Consider the following 7019-nt stretch of genomic DNA (forward strand, 5'->3'; position numbering starts at 1 on the left):
GCTGTGATGTTGACGTTGACGTTGGCGACGACGACGACGACGACGGAGACGACGACGACGACGAGACGGCATCGATGGCGACCACGATGACGACGACCTCGACGAGTTCAGTCTGCACCTTGACCTCCGATGTCCGTGTGCACTGCCGTCGTGCTGTTTGTCGTTTGTCGTATGTATCGCTGTCAAGGGTGCCGTTGTCGTTGTTGTTGTCGACGTTGTTGCTTGCTCTCTCGTCTCGGTCGGTTGGTACGTTGATGACGACGACGACGACGACGAAGACGACGACGACGACGACGAGACGGCATCGATGGCGACCACGATGACGACGACCTCGACGATTCCAGTCTGCACCTTGACCTCCGATGTCCGTGTGCACTGCCGTCGTGCTGTTTGTCGTTTGTCGTATGTATCGCTGTCAAGGGTGCCGTTGTCGATGTTGTTGTTGTCGACGCTGTCGTCTGTTCTCTCTTCTCGGCCGGCTGTGACGTGGACGTTGACGACGACGACGACGAGACGGAATCGATGGCGACCACGATGACGACGACCTCGGCGAGTTCAGTCTGCACCTTGACCCTCGATGTCCGTGTGCACTGCCGTCGTGCTGCTTGTCGTTTGTCGTATGTATCGCTGTCAAGGGTGCCGTTGTCGTTGTTGTTGTCGACGTTGGTCGCTTTCGTTCTTTGAGTCTCGGTCTCGGTCCAAGTCAGGGGAGAAACAAAAAAGAGGCCATCAGCGCGGGCAGCGCGCTTCTACTGACGGCGAACCCCCTCGAAAAATAAATAAACACGTGCCCGTCGTTGTAGTTGTCTGTCTTATGTCGGTCGGTCGGTCGGTCGGTCTGTCGTTCTGTCGAAACAAAGTCCCAAATTCCAACGATACCTGGTTGATCCTGCCAGTAGTCATATGCTTGTCTCAAAGCTTAAGCCATGCAAGTGTAAGTTCACGCCACGCATTAGAACGGGCGAAACCGCGAATGGCTCAGGAACCGGACCTAATCCTCGGGACCGTATTCCTCCTCGGAGGCGATGGATAACTGTGGCAATTCTAGAGCTAATACATGTGACACAGGCCGCGATCGGTCGGCGCGCCGTCGTCGCCACGCCTCGCGCGCTGGCACCCGCGTCGGCCGTTCCGGGTCGCGGCGCTACATATTAGACTGAGACCGATGCGCGTCATTCCGTCCTCCCGTCGTCGGCGTTCCCGCTCGCGGGTCCGTTCGGTGGCGGGGCTCATAGGGCGGCGCGCTCCGCTTTGGTGACTCTGGATAACTCACTGGTCGATCGCACGAGCTTTCACGCCCGGCGACGGGTCTCTCGAGGGTCCGCCCTATCAACTGTCGACGGTCGGTTAAGTGCCTACCGTGGTTACTACGGGTAACGGGGAATCGGGGTTCGATTCCGGAGAGGGAGCATGCGAAACGGCTACCACATCCAAGGAAGGCAGCAGGCGCGCAAATTACCCACTCCCGGCACGGGGAGGTAGTGACGAAAAATAACGACGCGGGACTCTGTCGAGGCCCCGCGATCGGAATGAGTACACTTCAAATCCGTTAACGAGGACCAACCGGAGGGCAAGTCTGGTGCCAGCAGCCGCGGTAATTCCAGCTCCGGTAGCGTATATTAAAGTTGTTGCGGTTAAAAAGCTCGTAGTCCGAACTCGGGTTCGTGGTCGCGCAAGCGGCCCCGGGGCGGCGGCGCCATCGTCCGTCGTTGACTTTGGTCGTCCGTTCGCATTCCCGGCCCTTTCCGCCGGTGTCAACCGCTAGCATACCCGCCACGCGGTCCTGCCGGCGAGGTGGACGAGGAGGTCGTGATCGGGATCCGGGAAAAAAAAAACAAGTGGTCGTCGGTTCGGTTCCGGGAGTAGTCTAACGGGGGGGTGCTACGTGTGTGTGTTTGGGTGCGTTCATTCGCATCCCCGCACTCTGACCCCCGCGCTTCTCTCCCTCTCCCTTTCCGCGCGTTCCTCTTTTTTTTGAACCCCCCGGTCCGCTCCGAGTCCCTGCTTCGTGTCTTGTCTGCGCGCGTGTTGCGGTCGGCGGTTTCTCCTCCAAGGGTGCTCTTAACCGAGTGTCCGCGGCGGCCGGTACGTTCACTTTGAAAAAATTAGAGTGCTCAGAGCGGGCTGTTCAAGCTTGCATACGATAAGCATGGAATGATGGAAGAGGGCCTCGTCTACGTCTGTCGGTCTCCGTCTACGGCGAGGCAATGATCGAAGGGAGCGGTCGGGGCCACTCGTATTGCGACGTTAGAGGTGAAATTCTTGGATCGTCGCAAGACGAACTGCAGCGATGGCGTGTGGCAAGCACGTTTTCCTCGATCAAGAGCGAAAGTCGGAGGTTCGAAGACGATCAGATACCGTCGTAGTTCCGACCGTAAACGATGCCGACCGGCGATCCGCCGGCGTTCGCTTCCATGACCCGGCGGGTAGCCTGCGGGAAACCAGAGTTCGGTTCCGGGGGGAGTATGGTTGCAAAGCTGAAACTTAAAGGAATTGACGGAAGGGCACCACCAGGAGTGGAGCCTGCGGCTTAATTTGACTCAACACGGGAAAACTCACCCGGTCCGGACACCGGTAGGATTGACAGATCGATAGCTCTTTCTCGATTCGGTGGGTGGTGGTGCATGGCCGTTCTTAGTTGGTGGAGCGATCCGTCTGGTTGATTCCGATAACGAACGAGACTCCGGCCTGCTAACTAGTGCGCCGATGTCAGTGATTTTTACGGCGGGCTCGGCGTCCTCCGTGGCGCTCGGGTCCGGGTCGGTTTTCTCACGCACTTCTTAGAGGGACGGGTGGCAGAAAGCCACACGAGGCGGAGCGATAACAGGTCTGTGATGCCCTTAGATGTCCGGGGCCGCACGCGCGCTACACTGGAGGTATCAGCGGGGACTTCGCCCCGGCCCGAGAGGGTTGGGAAACCTCTGAACCACCTCCCGTGATAGGGATCGGGGCCTGTAACCAACCCCGTGAACGAGGAATTCCCGGTAGGCGCGGGTCAACAGCCCGCGTCGATCACGTCCCTGCCCTTTGTACACACCGCCCGTCGCTACTACCGATCGAACGGTCCGGTGAGGTCCTCGGATCTGGCCGACGACGCCGCCGGGCAGTGCGCGACGTGTCCGTCACGACACTCGTGCATCTACGCCTCGGCGTTCGATGCCTGGAGAAGACGACCGAACCCGATCGTTTAGAGGAAGTAAAAGTCGTAACAAGGTTTCCGTAGGTGAACCTGCGGAAGGATCATTACCGTTTTCCCGTTCGAGACTGGTTTGTTGTTTTCCGGCCTACCTCCTCTGTCTGTCGGCGTCAACGCCTCGAATGCGCGCAAACAAACCTATAAAAGGCGGAGCGAGAGATAGATTTGTGGTGACGCGGAGGTTTTTAAAGCCCCAGCTCTTCTTGCTTGCTTCCGCGTCTTACCACCTGTTTGTTTTTTCGCCCACCGCAAGTGATGGCCGCTTCTTCTTTGCCTTGTCGCCGCTTTATCGTTTTTTGTTTTTTTGCAGCCGCTGTGCCACCGCCGCTAGCTAAAAACAAACTACTCGCGACATTGCAATGCCGTCACGCCTCCTCGCACAGACCTCCTCGCACACTACTAAATCTATATAAACAAAAACTAATATAAAAAAACCCAAGTGCTGAACCCTGGACGGGGGATCACTCGGCTCGTCCGTCGATGAAGAGCGCGGCCAGCCGCGAGAACTGATGCGAATTGCAGGACTCAGTGAACATCGACACCTCGAACGCACATTGCGGCCCCGAGATCCCTTGTCTCGGGGCCACGTCCGGTCGAGAGGCGGAACGTTACATGTCTTTCTCCGTTAACGAAACGACATCTTGCCGTCCCCGTGCCCGCCCGGTCCTCGGCACGGTGGTAACCGGGACGTCGCAGGAGCGAGTGACGAGGGGGAAGAAAAATAAAAAAAGAATTGACTCCTTTCAATGTCTTTTTTTTTTTTAAAACCCTCTCCGGCCTCCTCCTTCGTCTCCCGCTGGCAGACCGCGGAGTCTTTTCCCTTTTCGACCGCGTGAAGAAACACTGTGGAGGAGGAGCAGGAGGAGTCTGTCCGAAAGCAGCCGAAGGGAGAACAAAACAAAAAAAAAGCACCGACCTAACCGACTGCCGACGTAAGCGCCGCCTGCTCGTCTCGCTCTCTGCCTCATGAAGGTGTCTCTCAGCGACGCCTCGAGCAGCGCGACGAGCACGGCCGTCGCACCGTAAAAAGGTGGCCGCGTCGTAGGCAACGTCGGATGGGGAGGACCCAGGCTTTTTTTTAATTGTTGGCTTCTTCATTTTCGGTCGGACGGGCGCTATATCGGCCAGCCGTCGTCACACGGAGGGTACCGATCGAGATTCCTCTCCTCCAAACACCACACTCTACTAAAAACCGCCGCCCTCGGCTCGGACGAGACGACCCGCTGAACTTAAGCATATCGCTAAGCGGAGGAAAAGAAACCAACCGGGATTCCCTTAGTAACGGCGAGTGAACCGGGAGAAGCCCAACGCCGAATCCCGTCGCAAGTAAAAGGCTTCGGGACGTGTGGCGCATGGGTCGAAGGCAGCCGTTCGTTTTCGTCTCGCATAGTTCGGAGTTCCCTCGATCGGGGCCGCCCGCGGCGGGTGCCAGGCCCATTCGGTGCGGACGGCGAGCGACGGCCTTCGATCCGAGAGTCGGGTTGCTTGGGAACGCAGCCCAAATCGGGTGGTAAGCTCCATCCAAGGCTAAATACCGGGACGAGTCCGATAGTCGACAAGTACCGTGAGGGAAAGTTGAAAAGAACTTTGGAGAGAGAGTTCAAGAGAACGTGAAACCGCCCAGGGGTAAACGGGTGGGACCGCTCACCGCGATCGCGGGGGGACTCAGTCCGGTGCTGCCTAGGCTCGAGCCCAAACTCGATGTGTGTTCTTGAAAGAGAGGCCGTCGCGGCACAGGTCGTCGTTCGTCGTGTCCGCGGGGGACTCGTTCCCCGCGGTTCCAGCTTTTGTGCCCGCGTCGCCGACGAAGGAGACGGGCCGCGTGGATAGCGGGAAGGGAAACGTGGTGACGACCGCGGCGTCGGTAGGTGGCTGCGTCGGTTGGCTGCGACGGAGGGGACTCGTCCTCTCGATCGCTGCTGCCGCCGGGCCCTAACCCGCCGCATCCGTCGCCGCCGCTTCTTCTTTCCTCCTGCTCCCTCCGCGCGCGACTCCGCTGCACCCGTCCCCTTCATCATCGCTCGGCGTAATCATGGCGCGGGCGCTTCGGCGCGACCTCCGCGCGGCCGGCACCGGACGCACTTCCCCTCCGGTCCGTCGTCGCGACCCGTTCCCGGCGTGCAGGTCGAACACGCGGGTTTTTTTCCGTAGGCGGCAGGCGTTTCATCACCCTGAAAACCCCCGTCTTCCCACCTTGTGAAGTCGGGGGCCACCGGCCGTCGGGCCCGCGAACGTAACTGCCCCTTTCTGCCGGGAACGGAGGAAATCTGACACGATCCGTTACACGTGGCGAGCCGGTCCGTTTTGATCCCGCCGGAAGTCGCGTGCGGGCGACGCACTCTGTGTGTCGCTCCTTAGGCGCCCCACCGTCTCGGGCGCGTGCGCGATGAGAGGCGGGATAGGACTGGCGCGGCCTCGCCGTCACGCACCTCGCCGACGTTTCGGGTTCTTGTCGGGGGCAACCCCGCCCGCGCCCGTTTCCGTTTCCGGAGAGGTCGCTCGGCGACGCTTTTTTACTCGAGCCGCCCGCCACCCCGGGTCAGCGACGTGCATCGGCAACCCACCCGACCCGTCTTGAAACACGGACCGAGGAGTCCTGGCCGTTCGCGAGTCGTAGGGGCCACCTCTGACTAACCCCGAAGGCGAAGCGAAAGCGAGAGAGCGTGTAGGAGGGCGTCGATCGGGAGAGGTGTCGTGGCAAAGTCGTCCGGGGGTCGTCGGGGGGTGTCGTCGGTCTCGTGCCGTCGTCTTCTCCTCGCCTCACCCGCCTCCGAGCCGTGCCCGATCCCGCCGGCGCGGCGTTTTCGGCCTTCCGCCGTCGCTGCTGCGGTGCCCGCAACTTTTCCTTTTTTCTCTCTTCCCGAGAGAGATAGGAGAGGGAAGGCTCGTGGCTGACGTGCGGTTGTTTTTCCCTCCTCCCCGAGAGGGGACCGGCGCATCATCCAAAAAGGGGAATTGCCGGGCGCCAGCTTCCATATCCTCCTTCCGCCCATCGGTGAGATCCCGCGGCTTGAACTAGTCCTATTTTGTCGTCGAGTTTAGGCGCTGCGCGCGGGCGCATCACCCCCGGGTCGGTTTCCCCTTTTTCCGAGTACGACTCGGCCGACTCTGGCGTAGCGAGCGACCAGGGACCCGAAAGATGGCGATCCACGCCCGGTCGGGATGAAGCCAGAGGAAACTCTGGTGGAAGTCCGAAGCGCCTCTGACGTGCAAATCGATCGTCGGAACCGGGTGTAGGGGCGAAAGACCAATCGAGCCGTCTAGTAGCTGGTTCCCTCCGAAGTTTCCCTCAGGATAGCTGGCGCTCGATCGTCGCAATTCCATCCGGTAAAGCGAACGATTGGAGGCCCCGGGGCCGTTCACGGCCTCGACCTACTCTCGAACTCGGAACGGGTGGAACGGGCCGACTCTCTCCCGAACGACGGAGCCGACCCATCCGGCCGCCGCCGCCAGCACGCTTCGCTGGGCGGTTGGTCACCTCGAATGCGAGTGCCAAGTGGGCCACTTTTGGTAAGCAGAACTGGCGCTGTGGGATGAACCAAACGTCCGGCTAAGGTGCCTAACGCGACGCCCATGAGATCCCCGAAAGGGTGTCGGTCGATATAGACAGCAGGACGGTGGCCACGGAAGTCGGAATCCGCTAAGGAGTGTGTAACAACTCACCTGCCGAATCGACCGGCCCCGAAAATGGATGGCGCTGGAGCGACGGACCGATGCCGGACCGTCGCGGCGAGGAGCGATGAACTTTCGCGCCGAAACGATGCCGCGACGAGTAGGAGGGCGCCGCGGCGAGCACGGAAGCCTAGGGCGCGAGCCCGGGTGG

General features: G+C 60.3%; 2 non-coding genes and 1 pseudogene across 2 annotated transcripts in view; all 3 read left to right on the forward strand.

Moving 5' to 3' along the window:
- Positions 1-876: 876 nt before the first annotated feature.
- On the forward strand, positions 877-3246 carry LOC145273481 (small subunit ribosomal RNA; annotated as a pseudogene).
- Positions 3247-3641: 395 nt separating this feature from the next.
- On the forward strand, positions 3642-3799 carry LOC145273268 (5.8S ribosomal RNA). Its single transcript, XR_013866281.1, has one exon. It is a non-coding gene; the product is annotated as a 5.8S ribosomal RNA (ribosomal RNA).
- Positions 3800-4392: 593 nt separating this feature from the next.
- Positions 4393-7019, forward strand: part of LOC145273156 (large subunit ribosomal RNA) — a 5724-nt gene continuing 3097 nt past the window's right edge. Inside the window, exon 1 of the ribosomal RNA XR_013866188.1 lies at positions 4393-7019. This exon is cut by the window's right edge and continues 3097 nt beyond it. This is a non-coding gene — a ribosomal RNA (large subunit ribosomal RNA).

This window comes from Euprymna scolopes, unplaced genomic scaffold (genome assembly GCF_053919585.1).
Source record: "Euprymna scolopes isolate OS-2025 unplaced genomic scaffold, ASM5391958v1 sca1, whole genome shotgun sequence".
Taxonomy (NCBI): domain Eukaryota; kingdom Metazoa; phylum Mollusca; class Cephalopoda; order Sepiida; family Sepiolidae; genus Euprymna; species Euprymna scolopes.